At 41.2% G+C, this 15,032-nt stretch overlaps 1 protein-coding gene across 2 annotated transcripts in view; it reads left to right on the plus strand.

Moving 5' to 3' along the window:
• STPG4 (sperm-tail PG-rich repeat containing 4) overlaps positions 1 to 15,032 on the plus strand; it is a 368,777-nt gene that overhangs the window by 115,282 nt on the left and 238,463 nt on the right. The window lies entirely within an intron of this gene.

Here is a 15,032-nt window from a genome sequence, read left to right on the forward strand (position 1 = left end):
GTACTTGAGAGTGTTGTAATACAAAGAAAAGTGACATAAAATGTCTTTTTAGGGGAACAAGCTGCCCACACCTCTGTGTTGGAGGGACCCACACCTACTTACTTTATTGTTTTGACTCAAAGGTCACTGCCCTTCAGAGAAATATGAGCTGATGAACGCAGTACAAAGCCTGTCACACTGTTTCTTCATTAAGCTGTAAGGCTGACTACCTAATACATTAAAATAAAAGAGTACTGACATCTTATTTATGTGTGACTTAGGCAAAAGGGACAAGAGCAACTGAAACACAAGCTGTTATGCTCAAGCAACTGTGATACAAGTTTGGGTGATTTTAGCAACTGCTTATAAGCCACAAACAATACAAAGCTGTTTATATGTGAGGGGAAAGTCTGTAGAAAACAATGATTCCTGGTGTGATTAAATGCCTTAAGCCTCTATCTACCTTACATAAAGGCATTTATAAATGAGAAGGATTTGCATTCTTTCTTTCTTTCTCTCTCTTTCTCTCCTCTCTCAGACATTAACCAGATAGGTTAGTTGGTTGGAAAATCCTTTTCAGCCCTGACCTAAGCCAGATGCATTAAAATATGCACTTCAGAGAAAAAAATATTTACATAGCATATAGTGTCTGAGCAAAATATTGGAATACAATGGCATTACATATAGGAGAATTCAGTCGAATGTGCAAGATGGAGGAAATAGGTTACGAAGGAGGGTTACCCATACCTTTCATCCTTCTAACTCAAGAATTCTGGACAGAGTAAAAAAAAAAATAGGGGGGAGGGTGCAACCACCCAAAATTAGGGACACATTGTAAATATTGCACTTGGAAATTTGATAGGATAATAGGTTTTGCACTTGCATGTATTTTCTGAAGGGTATGAAGTTTGAAACTCAAATGTGTGTCATTGTTTAGTGACTTCATTCCTCAATTATTTATTAGAAAACCACAAATGTTAAGGAGAATATACCCAAAATATGAGGCAAAAATCTGGACATTATGTGAAAGTCTGGACATTTGAAAGGAGTGGGGCTACCAGACCTACAGTCTGAGACAGCTGTAATGATTGTAGATCTTTGATATAAATATCAAATTATTAATTAAAACAAAGTACTAGGCACATACTATTAAAGCAACTAGTGACTTAGGAAACAATTAAAGGTACATAATGTTAGATAATGTTGAGTAAGATGGAAACTAAGGAGACGAGGGTGAGAAAAGGTGTACAGTAAGAAACTATATCAATAGAAATACATTATTAAGAGCATATTAGGAAGGAGGGCAGATTTAGAAAACAAAACGCATATATTTGTGGGCATGATGATTCTATATAAGGTGGAATAGAAGTGATAAGTTGTAGGTTAGGTAGGTTACAGGTTTGAGAAAGAACGGTGTTCTACACAGCTGAGTCTGTCTTTGAGAATGTTATGTCAGTGAGGCTAAGGGTGAAAGGGCCTTTGAAGAATTATAGTTTTGGAACTATTTGCAAGGAAAGAATTTTTGTTAACATGAGGTCATGAGGTGAGGCAGAAATCAGAAAAAGGGTTTGAAGAGTAGAGCCAAACAGGAATGTTGCCCTTTCAGTATTATGTAACATTTGGATATATAAGTAATGTTTGGATGACAGAAGAGCACAGTGTTATGTGTGCTTATTGTCCAATTCAATGAAACTACATATTTTATTTGCTGACTTTTGGAGGATAATAATGTTATGAGGGCTTTCAGAAGTGACTTTTGACAAGAAATATTTAATAAGGCAGGCAAGTATACATTTTAGAGTTGCTTGATTAGATTCTGGCATGGGGTGATTTATCACTTAGTAAAAAAGTATTATTCTGGAAAGGACTTTTTGGACTTTATTCTCTGTATGTTAATGATCAGATAAGGATGGCCCTAAGTAGGTTTCAAGGTATTTATTATTGTCCAAAAAGATGACAGTGCCCCTCCAAAGTTCTGAGAGATGAATAGAGTGGTTACTACTAAGCCTTTGCTATTTGATAAATAAGGAAATTTTTAGTTTTGTTAGTATTTAAGATATGTTTGTTGTTTGTCTTTTCGGCTTTTCCCGGTTAGGGGTTGTCACAGCGGAACTCCGGTCCGCTAATGATTGGCAGTATATTTTTATGGTGCCGAGTTGCCAGCCCGACGCCCAACCTTCAGCAAAGGCATGCCCATTCATGCATGTCTTTCGGAGGCCACTCAACCGCGGGGAGGACATGCACACAGAAGGCACTCCAGCCGAGAATCGAACAGGAGAATCTCTTGCTGTGAGGCAACAATGCTACCGCTGTAGCACCAAGGCTTTGTTATGGTGTAAAATTGCTCTTGTAGCCTACTGTAATTGTGGTCAGCAGTCTGGCCTTTTTTAAGAAGGAGGGAGTCATTCAGAGTAAAGTATTATCATAGAGAAGTAAGATCAGCAGTGAGACTGATAACAAAGAAAGGTTAAACGTATAGCAACAAGTATAGAACTTTGTAGGTTTACAGATAAAAGGGTTGAGGAATAATAGTGTAGATACATATTGGTCTGAGACAAGGTGGTTGGAGAGATAGTCTTTGAAAAATTAATTGCATTGTGAGAGAAAAACATTCAGATGGGCTATAAAGAGTAGTGTACAAGTTCAAAGATCCATTTTGTTGACAAAGATTGTACTATTAAAGTGACCCTTGTCTGTATTAATATAGACTTGTTAATGTACCATACATAGAATTGTATTAGTGTTGAAGGATGGTCTGAAGCCATGATGATAGTTGTTGAAAGTATGGAAAAGAGTGAGATAGTCAAGGATTTGTTTGTAGACTATTTTCCCAAAGATCTTAGCTAGGGGTTGAGCATGGCAATGTGTCTGCAGTATCCAGGGACAGTAGGGTGAATCACTTTGGGTGTAGGGGTGATGATAGCATATTTCCACTTAGGAAGAACCATTCCAGATTGTAATGAGAGAGGTTAGAGGTGAATGTGAGGGGGCAGTAAATACAGGAAGATACCTTTTTAATGAATTTATTCTGGAGTGTATTGGGGGAGCACTGAGCATTGGTAGTGATAGAGGACAACAGCTTGAATTATGTACCGGAAGAGACTTGCTGAAAGGTAAACTGAAACTCAGATCAGTCTTTGGTGAAAGTGTTGGAGATGACTGAGTTATTTTAAGGATGAATGCAGATGAATTGTGCTTAGTTACATAAGGTGGGGGAGATGCTTGAAATCCCTTTCAGGTTTCTGAATTAGTATTAGGAGTTGACAGTAGGAAATGTATTTTCTCTAATGTCATTTTCAGTTTGTGTCCAAAAGTGTTTTGTGTTGTAACGGTAGAGTTTTTGCATATTTTTATATTGTCTTGACAGAGTTCAGCATCAGGCTGATTTGCTTTTTGAGAATTTGAAATTGTGTTAAGTTGTGAATATTATTAGTGGCTTTCCCACTGTCTCCATATTTTGCCCTGTCCCTCATTGACTGTTTTAATTCTGTAGTAAAGCATTGGCAGGCTTTGCCATGTTATTTCCATCTGGCAAGGGGATATAGAGACTTCTTTATAAGTAGTTATTGTTGCTAGAAGTAGTTAAGAGCAATAGTAGTGCTACTGTTTAAGGAAAGTGGGTCCCATTTGATTACAGCTAGGGAATGATGCATGGTTATCTTTGATGCATAGAAATGATCTACAGGAGGTAATGATGAAGGGGTGCCAGTGTTTCATAAAGAATCAGCATGAGAGAGTAGGGAAATGGCCACTAATAGCACTTAGTAAAACTTAAATGGAGGTCGAACAATTAAGGACATTTATTAGAATAGTGTCCTATAATGCGTTGTTCTCTCTGTTAGGATTTTGGGGTGTTGCCAGTATAAATAATTGGATTGGAATATGAAAGACTATATACTGAAGTAAGGTGTGATTCAAAGGGTCAAGTGAGTTTTGGTTTAGGCCACTTAGGAGAACAAAGTTGCTTTGTGTGGCCAATGGGCTAGTGAGTCTACGCTAGAGAGAGAGAGAGTTGGAGAAAGTAGACATAAGCTGAGGTGAATTCTAGATTTGTATTGACGCTAGTATTTAGCCTTGTCACAGCGCAGTTAGGATTAAGATATGAGGTAGACAAAGATGAAGAAATTAGTATGGTATTAAGATTTTTTATAAGGATGCGATTACTGTCACCAAGTTCTACAGTGTTTTGATCTTGTATATTTGCTGTTAAATAAGGGGAGGTAGAAAGTGTCCATGTTGTAGTCATGTTTGTTTGTGAGAAAGTCAGTTTTCTGGTAAAGCAATAAATCGTGATTAGATCAGGTTGATTAGCTATGTTATGGATGTTAATATGTACTATGCTTACTTGTTAAGGTTATACGTTAACATGGGGGTGCTACCCTGAATGCCTTGGGAGTAGGTGTGACACATGAGATCTGGCATTGGTTTAATATCTCTGGAGCACAGATCATTTAAAATATTAAGAAAGTGGTGGTAGGTAGGGACAAAAGCTTTTGTGCAAATATTTGGAGAGTGTCGTGAGGGCTGATGGTTAATCAGACACCATGAAAGATCAGTGACTCACTGTGGAGTGTGAGAGTTGAACTTCAGCAGGTATAGAAAGGTATGATTTATTTATTTATTTATTTGTTACATTTGATAACCATGTAGATAGGCTTGTCCTCAGACCTTTTTCAGCTACGTCCTGTGTCCATAAGGCAGCAATTGTAATAACATTGCAAAACAGAATAGTGAAACAGCAAGATATCCAAGAACTTCTAAGAATCTAACCAAATACCGATTGAAACAAAATACAGATATGTAGTTTTTTGCATTCACAAAAGTTATTAAAAAAAATGTCTATTTTTACATGGCCTTTCCTCTCAAGTGCCCCAAGACTTCATTAGAATAAAATGCATACAAAACACATTATCATTCATACAAAAGTTAAAATCATCTGATGTTAAATGGGCCAATGAAAAACTTAATTAACAATTCACCAAGTAAAAAAAAAAAAACAGTAAATTTAAAGACAAACTCATCTCATTCTATTGTGTTTCATTTTAAGAATACGATTGATTGAAATAAACTTATTAATACCCAGGGTTTTTTCCACTTGAAGAAGAAGAAGTTGCCAGTGTAATTGTCTGGTTAAGAGGTGGTTATGTCAATCACCACCTCTTTCTTAAGAAACCACATTTTTCCAACATGAAAATCAGAAACTTGTTAAAATCTATACAATTACTGCTGCATTTTGATAAGGCATTTAAAGGGCAATGCTTTAAAATCAAATAATTGTTTTGGCAACTGTTTCTTTAACCTGTTTACAGTTTTGCCCACATAATAAGCTGGGCAGGAAAGACAGGTGGCCACATTAACAACTCCTAAAGTATTGTAATCAGAATGCCCCTTGGATGTAAAAATGTTATCTGAACCCAACATAACATATTTATTCATTTTCATTAATATATCTGCATTGCTTGCATGCCCCACAATGGAAAATTCCAGGTGTGGAGTGTCCAATGAAATTCTTTGGCTCATATTCAATTTTGCTGTGAATGTTTGAACCACCTTTATAAATGATATTAGGTTTTTATTCACTGTATTCACTGTATTGATTAATCAATAAAAATGAGAAATTCTATTCTAATGTTTATAAAATATGTTTTGAACATCAAGGCTATCAGTAGAGAGAGATAAACACTTACCATTACCAAAGTCCTTGGTGGTATTTTTGTTTGCTTGATGTACAAGAAATTTCTTTAGAATAGGGATAAATATGTCAACTCTCTTATTGGTGACTTCTTGTACAATTTCTTCAGTAACAAGAACAGGTGTGTGTCAATGAACAAGTATCTGGGACTCCATACTAAACATATTGTCGTCTGACACTAACCACGATGGTCTGACAACCTTTCCCATCCATTGTCCATTGTGGATGATTGCTGTTATAATACAGATAAGAAGTGCTAAAGGTGGGCTTCCTATATACATTGGACTCAAAGTTATTCATCTGCAATGTTTTATTAACTGTGACATCTAAATACTATCACCTATATCCCCCTAACTCTTCTCACTTCTCCTATTAATCCTTCTCTACTTTTATCCTCCTAGCTTGTCCCCCTTTCCTATTTATTCTACTTCTCTGTTTACTTCCCCCCTCTAGATTGTTCCCCTTTTCTCAGAACCCTTTATGTTACATATAGTAGACTTAACGTATTCCTCTACTTCATTCATACAGTTGATTTATCATGTATATGTTGAACTAATCTATATAGCTTATACTTCTTTTCTTTGGCTCTACACTTTATACCTGCAGCCTCTGACTACTATATGTCACAAAAACAAACCTCTGTATAAATAAGTTCATTATTTTTACTCTATAATTTCTGTCTATTGTAAATACTCTTTTGCTATTGTCTTTCTTGCATTGGGTTTCTTTTAAAAACCTTCTAAATCTTGTTTTCTGTTAACTTTTTGTCTTTGTAAACATTCTCTAAGAATTGTATACTCTCCAAGTATTGGGCTTTGTAAATGTTCTTTGTAAGAAATATTGTACTTTTTATGGAGATTTTCTCCCCGCGTCTCCACTGAAAAGGGGCTATCACCCAGTTGGACTATCCTAGTAAATAAATCAATAAATAAATAAATTTGATCCAGTGAGTAATCATATGTGAATATAAGAAAATTCATATTTTATTCTAAGTAATCAAAAATACATTCAAAGTGGCAATATTGCCTTTCCATTAAATAAATAAATCATCTAAATAACATCAGTATAATGCTACATACTAGGAATAAAAATAAACTAATTTTCCCATTTACACATTATGAGTTATCAAATATAAGAACCATTGCCCCCGTATCTACTCCTGAGATTTGCTTGAAAAATTCTCCTTTAAACATGAAAAAAAAATATTTGAAAGAACAATGTTTGTAAGTTCCCTTACTAAATCTATATTAACTAGGGTAATAAATATGACCTCTAATGGAATGACACTAAACCATTCTACACCAATATTTTGGGAAATGACAGTAAACAAATCTTGAATGTCAGCTGTAACTAAATAAAGATCATCTTCTGTACATGCATTCATTCATAGAAGATCCAAAAAGTGCCAATAATTTTTTAGAACTTGTAGAAATAATTCAAGCATTACTTTAAATGTCAAATCAATACAAATGACTAGGGCTTCAGTCTTACTGGCAGCAGGGAGGTCCTGTGGATGCTGGTTATTGTATATTTTGTAAATCCCAAATGTGTAAGGTATAATAGGAGAATGTACATTCAAAAATGAAAAAATATGCAGCAGACTCCCTCTTATCTAGCCTCTCTTTAACCAGCCTCCTCTTTAACTAGCCATCACATTTCTGCTGTAGTCCTAGCAAAAGACAACAGAGAAGAACAACACTTCTGCCTCTTCTGGGCTAAATAATGACAGACATTTGAGTTTTGGACTTCATATTCATTAGAAAAATGCATACTAACACAAATCCTGTTATTCTAGCTGATTTACAACCTATAAATGCTATTTGTATGCTTTTTCTGATTAACCAGCCATTCGTTTATCCAGCCCAAGGTCCGGTCCCAGCAAAACCGGATAAGAGGGAGTTTACTGTACCTGAAACTTGTTGATTCATGTATAACTCTTACAAATGTACAGCAGTTATTCTCGGATACAATAGTGTAAAAATCCTAGTTATGTAACAAATCAAACATTTTAGAACTGTAGAAAAAGGAATTCACAATGACAACCCTACACACACTTATCCAGTTTCATAATCCTTATTCATGAGGCAGTTCTTTCAACGTTTGAATTTGCGCCAGAGAAAGGTTATAACATCTTAGTTCTCTTTTGTCTCAACTAAAATAAATACCATTCTCTACAGTTTTTTTATAACAAAGATAAAACTGGTGGCAGCAAGATGGCAATTCCAGCACATACTATAGAAAAAGAATATGAAATCATTTTGGACATTACATATACAATATGTTCATGTAAGAAGCTACATTGCATCATATAATACCAGATGGAGAGATAGCTGTTAAACTTTTATTTGCACATTAAATCATGATGTGGACAGAGATTTGGGAGAGACTGTATTTACTTTGTAACAGGAGCATGATGCTTCTTTGAACAAGCTCTTTTTCAGTATATTTTTTAAATTGTCTACTGTGCCTTTTTGTCTGGTTTCACATGGTAGATGATTCCATATTGCTGGGGACAATTTACAGAAGACTCTTTTACCGGTCATGGTTTTGAATCTTGGTCTAACTAGGAATATGGCATTATCAGCATCCTCTGTTACAAGACTAGTGGGAGAGCATAGCCATTTAAGTCAGATTTTTTAGAAGCTTTTTTGATGTTCCAAAGATCATAGTGCTGGATCTTAGGTTGTTGATGAGTAGCCTATTTTTGTGAGTCTAAGTGCATAATTTTGTGAAACTGGTTTCAAGTTTGAGTTTTAAGGTATGTGGGTTATTACTGCTTTCTAGGGCAAGGATGTCATCAATGCACATGATAAGATTAAGGTGTTTGAGGTCAGTGGTGATGTCATTAATAAAGAGACAGTGAGAGAGACAAAGAACAGTGGTGGACCAATAGCAGAACCTTGGGGAACCCGTGTATTAAGGATACCGTGAATCGAAAGGAGGTTGTAGAATATACTTCTAGTGACCTTTCCTGTAAGTAACTTGCTGTACATCCTATTGCTGGGCTCCCAAAATGAAATGTAATAAATTTGAAGAGTAGGATGTTGTGGTTCGCAGTTTCAAATGCTTTATTCATGCCTTTGAAGAGCTCTTCTGTTAGTTTATATTTATTCATGTTATTGTAGATGGAGTTTATGGCTGTATGGGTTGTTGATGGTGCTGAAGGCTTTTTTGAAGCTGTATTTGGCATCACGCAGAAGGCCATGCTTATATGATTGAATATTTCCTTGTAGATGTGTTTTTCAAATATTTTGGCTAGTGGCCAGAGATTTTTCATTTGTCTAAAGTATTTGTTTTCTTTTGGTGGGGCTTTTTTAGGTTGTGGTATTATGATGGGATGTCTAAAGGCTTTGGGAAATATTTTGGGTAAATGGTAGATTGTAGATGTGTTTAAGATGAGATATGTGTAGTGGACACTTATGAAATGCAGGTTGCCATGGAGAATGCACTGCCTTCCTTATCTAATTTTAGTAGATCTTTCTTAGTAAGTTTTTTTTTTTTTTTTTTACAAATTTGATTAAAATAAAAAGTAGGAGAATAGGCTGATAATGAATAACACTGAGATGAGAAAGCCTGAGAAGGTTGTGAGGAGCTAATGGAAGGTGGAGGAGATTAGAAGGTAGGATTGTTTAGTTATTTCATACATTGTGTCTATTAGGAAGCTTCTGCCTCCATTTGTAAAGTTGTTGACATTGCATGTTTTCTGAGTGGTGATAGGCTTGGTGGAGTCTGTAATTGATTCAATCTGATGTTTAATCTCAGATCCAAACTGTTTGGGGTTTGTAGCATGCATATATTGTATCTGTCTGACAGATGTTACTTTGGCCAAATTAGTTGTAGCCTTTTTTTACATAGGCTGTGATATAACATGTAGCAGTTGTACTGAACACATGATGTTATGTGATCCTATCTCGCCTACATTCTGTACTGATGAGTTCGGAGCCGATCCTCGGCTCCGACTCGGCACGCTATGCAATAGAGCAAAGTCTCTAATTGGCTGAGCTATTCTATATCCCAGGATGCATCACCACTAATTCCCCAGATCTTGTTTGCCGCTTACAAAGCAAGGACGTGGTCTCGAGCTTGGCTGAGCTAAGTGCTTTCTTTATTAGGTTTTTGTGTATGAGTGAGTTTTTTTAACTTTTTTGTGGTAAAATATTGTTTGTTCAGGGAAAGGTTTCCGTTTAAGTTAGAGGGGCCTTCCCCTCGTGCGTGAGTAGCCTTTTTTGTGTAGTGTTTGTGAGGTGATCAAGTTCCCGTTTTTAGTTAGAGGGTTCTTGGCCCTCCTGTTTTGTGACCAATACCCTTTGGTTAACTAATTTTTTACTGTTAAAGTGTTTGTTCTGATTATTGTGTTTTTTTCTAACTATTTGGCATTAAAAAATGCACTAGATGCAATTACAAAATGTCTATAACAGATGATCACTCCCTTTGCGTGTACTGTTTAGGACCCAAACACCTTCAGGAGTCTTGTAGTGTGTGTCACGCTTTTTCCTCTCGAGTCCTCCAAGAGAGGAAAAATAAATTGATCTTAAAAGGACTTATTAAGCCTTCTTTTGAAGAGGCCTTATCTTCCTCTTCTTCTTCCTCTAAGAAAAAGAAATCGTCGGCTCTGACCAGCCTGTCGGAACCGACCACTAAGAAATCTAGGCAGGCTTCTCCATCGGCTCCATGGACTTTGGAGCCGAGGGCGGAATGGTCTGCCTCGATGCCTCCAGCCTCGACTCCTCTGGCTTCGGAGCCGATGGCTGGAGCTTCAAGAGGCAGATCACCTTCATCGGCTCCGCTGATTTCGGAGCCGATGAGGGTTGTCCGCTCAGACTCTTCCCCTTCGGCGCCGAAGTCCTCTTCGGCACCGAGGGAAATTACAATGGAGTCTCCTTCGGCACCGATTTTGATCGAGTCAATTCGGAGCCGGTCCCCTAGTCCTTCGGAACCAATGGAGAAGTCTAGTTGGACCCGTTCGATCTCCTCTCGATCCTCCAAGATGTCAGATTCGGACATTGACAGGGTGCTCCAAAGGCTGTTTCAGTCTCCAGTCTTCAAAAAGTTAGTTTCGGCTCCAGCCCAGTCGGCTTCTGAGCCGATGGTCCACCCTTTAGCCTTGGTTCCTCCTCCAACAGCCTCGGCACCGTTGGGGTCAGTGCTGGTGGAGCCGATGGAGGTGTCCGGGTCGGCTCCGACCCTTACTCCTACTCAGGCCTTTGGGTCGGAGTTCGGTACATGGACCTCTTCGGTCGGCCCCGAGGGTGGCGCTTCGGGACCGATGTTTTCGGTTCTGAGCCTCCCTGTTGGTGCATCGGCTGCGGGAGTGCCGTCTGCTGTTGTGGCTTTGGAGGTCGGACCTTCCCAGGAGTCTGGGGGTCTGGCCTTTAGAGCCATGAGGAGTGCTTTGGCCAAATCTTCTTTGGCTACCTCCACTGTCTCCCCGGCACCTTCCCTAGGCATGGAGACTGGGTCCTTTGTAGTCCCCCTGTCTCAAGACAGCGGAGCCCTGGGGCCTGAGGTCACCCCCATTGGGGGTCCCCCTCTTCCTGGAGGTCCCTCTGAAGAGTCTTCGGAGGAACCCCCAAGAAATAAAACAGTGCAAGAGGAAGCACGTTGACTCCCCTGACAAGTCTATCACCTCCGACACCGATCTTGATGATGCGGAAGGGTCCCCCAAGTCATCCTCGGATGATGTCTCCTTTGCTGACATCCTGGAAGTCCTCAAGCAACGAGGCAGCTGGCAGACCAAACCCCCTTCCTCTGATGAGTCGGTGTTCCTCAAGGCCTTCGGGGCTCAGCCCTCCTCCTCCTGGGTGTCTCCGCCCTTCGATGAGCTCCTGGATTTGATCTCTCGAAGGGCGTGGGAACATCCAGATTCTGTGGAACCGGTGCCTGCTCGCCCTAACAAATTTTTGTCAGCGCCCCCCGGAAAAGGAATTTCTCACCAAGGGTGTGGCTGTAGATGCTATGGTGGTGGCATCTGCTACCCAGCAAGATGTGGCAGAGGCTTCAACATCCATCCATCCCCCTAATAAGGAGTCTAGGAGCATGGACCGGTACGGGAAGTGCACCCCCTCTTCAGCGGCCTTTACATGAAGGTCTCTGAACTACCTCACGCACTTCACTAGACTTCAGAGGGATCTGATCAAGGAACTCTCAGATACCCTCTCTGGTAACCTGCCTGAGCAGTTAGCCCAGACGGTTAGCTCTCAATTGGCTACCTTGTCGTCGATATCGAACTCGTCCATGAGGCTCATTTCGTATGCAGCCAAGGGGGCGAGTAGAGCGGCGGGTACGGGTGTTGCTCTACGGAGTCAAGCCTGGCCACGCCTGTGTCATTTTGCAGAGGCCTTCAAATCTTCCTTTGCTGATGCTCCCTTTGATGGGTCCTCTTTGTTCGGACCCAAGGTAAAGGACACCTTGACCCGCTGTGAACAAGAGGGTAAAACTTTGACTGCCGTAGGAGCACGGTTTTCCTCTCCCTTTCGGCCTTATCCCAAGGCTAAAAGAGGAGGGAAAATGTGGTTCTGTAAATCTCAGAAGAATTACCCCTCACAGCAGGACGATCCCCCCTCTAGAGGCAGAGGAGGGGGAAATTTTTCCGGAAGACGCCGTCCCAGAGGCGGCAGAGGCGCCCGTAACACTGGAGACCGCGAGTCCTTTCGTGGCTCTTCAACCTCTCAGCATCCCTGAAGGATTGCCCGACTGTGCAGCTCCGGAGCCAGTCGGGGGTCGCCGAGGCACCTAAAGGCCTGGGAGAGTATCACTCAGGACCAATGGGTGCTCCGAATCATCGCCGGAGGTTACGTCATCCCCTTTTCACACCCCCCCTCCATCCAGAAAAATCCCGGACCCCCCACCCAGTCAACGGGATATTGCAGCCATCGAAATTTCAAAGCTGCTTCAAAAAGGAGTCATCCAACCGGTCCCCGTAGACCAGACCGGATTAGGGACTTACTCAAAATTCTTTTTAGTGCCAAAAAAGACCGGGGACTTGAGGCCCATTTTGGATCTCAGCAACCTGAATCAATCAGTCAAGAAGTCCAAGTTCCGGATGGTCACCTTACAATCCATTCTCCCGCTTCTGGAGAAAGGTGTTTGGATGTGCTCCATAGATCTCAAGGACGCCTATTATCACATTCTGGTAAATCAGGCGTCCAGGAGACATCTGCGCTTCAGCCTGGGAGACAGTCATTTCCAGTTCTGCGCACTCTCACCACAGCCCCCAGGGTGTTCACCAAATGTTTGGCGGTGGTGACTGCTCACCTGAGGAGTCTAGGATTCCAGGTGTTTCCGTATCTAGACGACTGGCTCCTAACTGCCACCTCCAGGCATCTACTATTACAGAACCTAGCAGCCACTGTATCTCTAGGAACCTCCCTAGGAATCACCTTCAATTGGGCAAAGTATGTGTTGCTGCCATCTCAGCTTATACGGTTTAACGGGGTAGACATAGACTCAAGGCAAATGCGGGTCTATCTTCCTACAGAGGGAATAGAAACATTACAATCTCAAGTCCGAGCATTGCTCCTCAAACGCCGAGCCCCAGCAAGGATGGTCCTACAACTGTTGGGTTCCATGTCGGCTACCATTCTCCTGGTGCCCTTAGCAAGATTACACATGAGGATTCTCCAGTGGCTCCTATCGGTCCAGTGGTCATATCAGGAACTTCCTCTCAGTCACCAAATTATAATTACGGAGACGTGCAAACAGGACCTCCGTTGGTGGCTTATCTCGTCCAACCTGGATCAGGGGCGACCTTTCGTTCCTCCTCCTCCAGTGGCCACTTTGACTACGGACGCCTCCCAGACGGGGTGGGGGGGTCATTACCTGGGCAGGTCAGTTCAAGGCAAGTGGCATCCCGGCGAGACTTCCCTACACATCAACATACTGGAAATGAGAGCAGTGCTTCTGTCCCTCCAAGCACTACACTGCTACCTCCCCCAAGGTATGATTGCCGTTCAGTCCGACAACATGTCAGTAGTCTGGTACCTGAACAAGCAGGGAGGGACCAGGTCCTACCCTCTTTGCAGAGAGGCCATGAGAGTATGGAATTGGGCTGTTGCAACCAATCGTTTCTTGATAGCAACACATATTCCGGTGAGATCCAATGTGATAGCCGACAGACTGAGCAGAACCATTCTCTCCCCGCACGAGTGGTCTCTGAATGACAGAGTAGCATCTCAGATCTTCAGAAGATGGGGAACTCCTTGTTGTGCCCTCTTTGCAACCCCTCTCAACACGAAATGTCTACGGTTCTTTTCTCTTACCCCGAGTCGGGGGAGGTTTCCCAAGGATGCCCTAGTCCAAGCTTGGCCCAACGGCTTACTGTACGCCTTTCCTCTGGTTCCCCTTCTCCCCAGGGTGAACAAGAAGGCGATTCACTTGCAGTGCAAGATGATTTTAATTGCCCCATACTGGCCTCGTCAAGTCTGGCTGCCATTTCTTCGGAAATATGCACTGGACGGCCCATGGTTCCTGGACCAGGTTCCAGATCTCTTGATCCACCAGTCGGGACAGCTTCACCAGTCCCTTCACTCACTGAAATTAACAGCTTGGCTCCTCCACTTCCGACTATAGTCAGGAACCAGGTTTTAGACTCAGAAGTTATACATATCTTGTCCTCAGCCCACAAGAATTCGACTAAGAAAATGTATAATAGTAAATGGAAGAGATTTGCCATTTGGGCCCAACTCCGGGGTTTAGATCCCATTACTGCCCCGGTGGCGGACGTTTTGAAATTCCTAGCTTCCCTATTCAATCAAGGGTCTTCAGTCTCTACCATTAAGGTTCAATTAGCAGCTATTTCTAATTTTCATGCAAGTACAGACCCACCTTTGATGAGCAATAAGTTGTGTAAAGCCTTCATGAAAGGTGCTAGGCTGCTACGTCCTCCAGTTTCTCATCCTGCTCCACCATGGGATCTCAGTTTCGTATTAGGTGCCTTGACCTCTTCCCCCTTCGAACCGGCAGCAACTTCTGACTTGAAATTTCTTACCTGGAAGACCGCTTTTTTGGTGGCAATTACATCAGCCAGAAGAGTTTCGGAACTTCAGGCCCTATGTGTCAACCCGCCGTACTTGGTTTTTCACAAGGATAGAGTATCCCTTAGGCCCAATCCTTCTTTTGTTCCCAAAGTTTGTTCCAGTTTCTGTCTTCAACAGTCTTTGGAACTTCCAGTTTTCTTCCCGAATTACTCAGACAGAGCAGAATATATCTTCCATTCATTGGATGTCCACAGACAATTGCGTTTCTATTTAGATAGGACGCTTCAAACACGAAAAACAGATCAGTTGTTTGTGTCCTTTTCAGACAATAAATTGGGCAAAGCTGTCATGAAGGTCACTATTGCCAAGTGGATCAGAGACTGTAT

This window comes from Protopterus annectens, chromosome 1.part0 (genome assembly GCF_019279795.1).
Source record: "Protopterus annectens isolate FY-2018-M chromosome 1.part0, PAN1.0, whole genome shotgun sequence".
Taxonomy (NCBI): Eukaryota; Metazoa; Chordata; order Ceratodontiformes; family Protopteridae; genus Protopterus; species Protopterus annectens.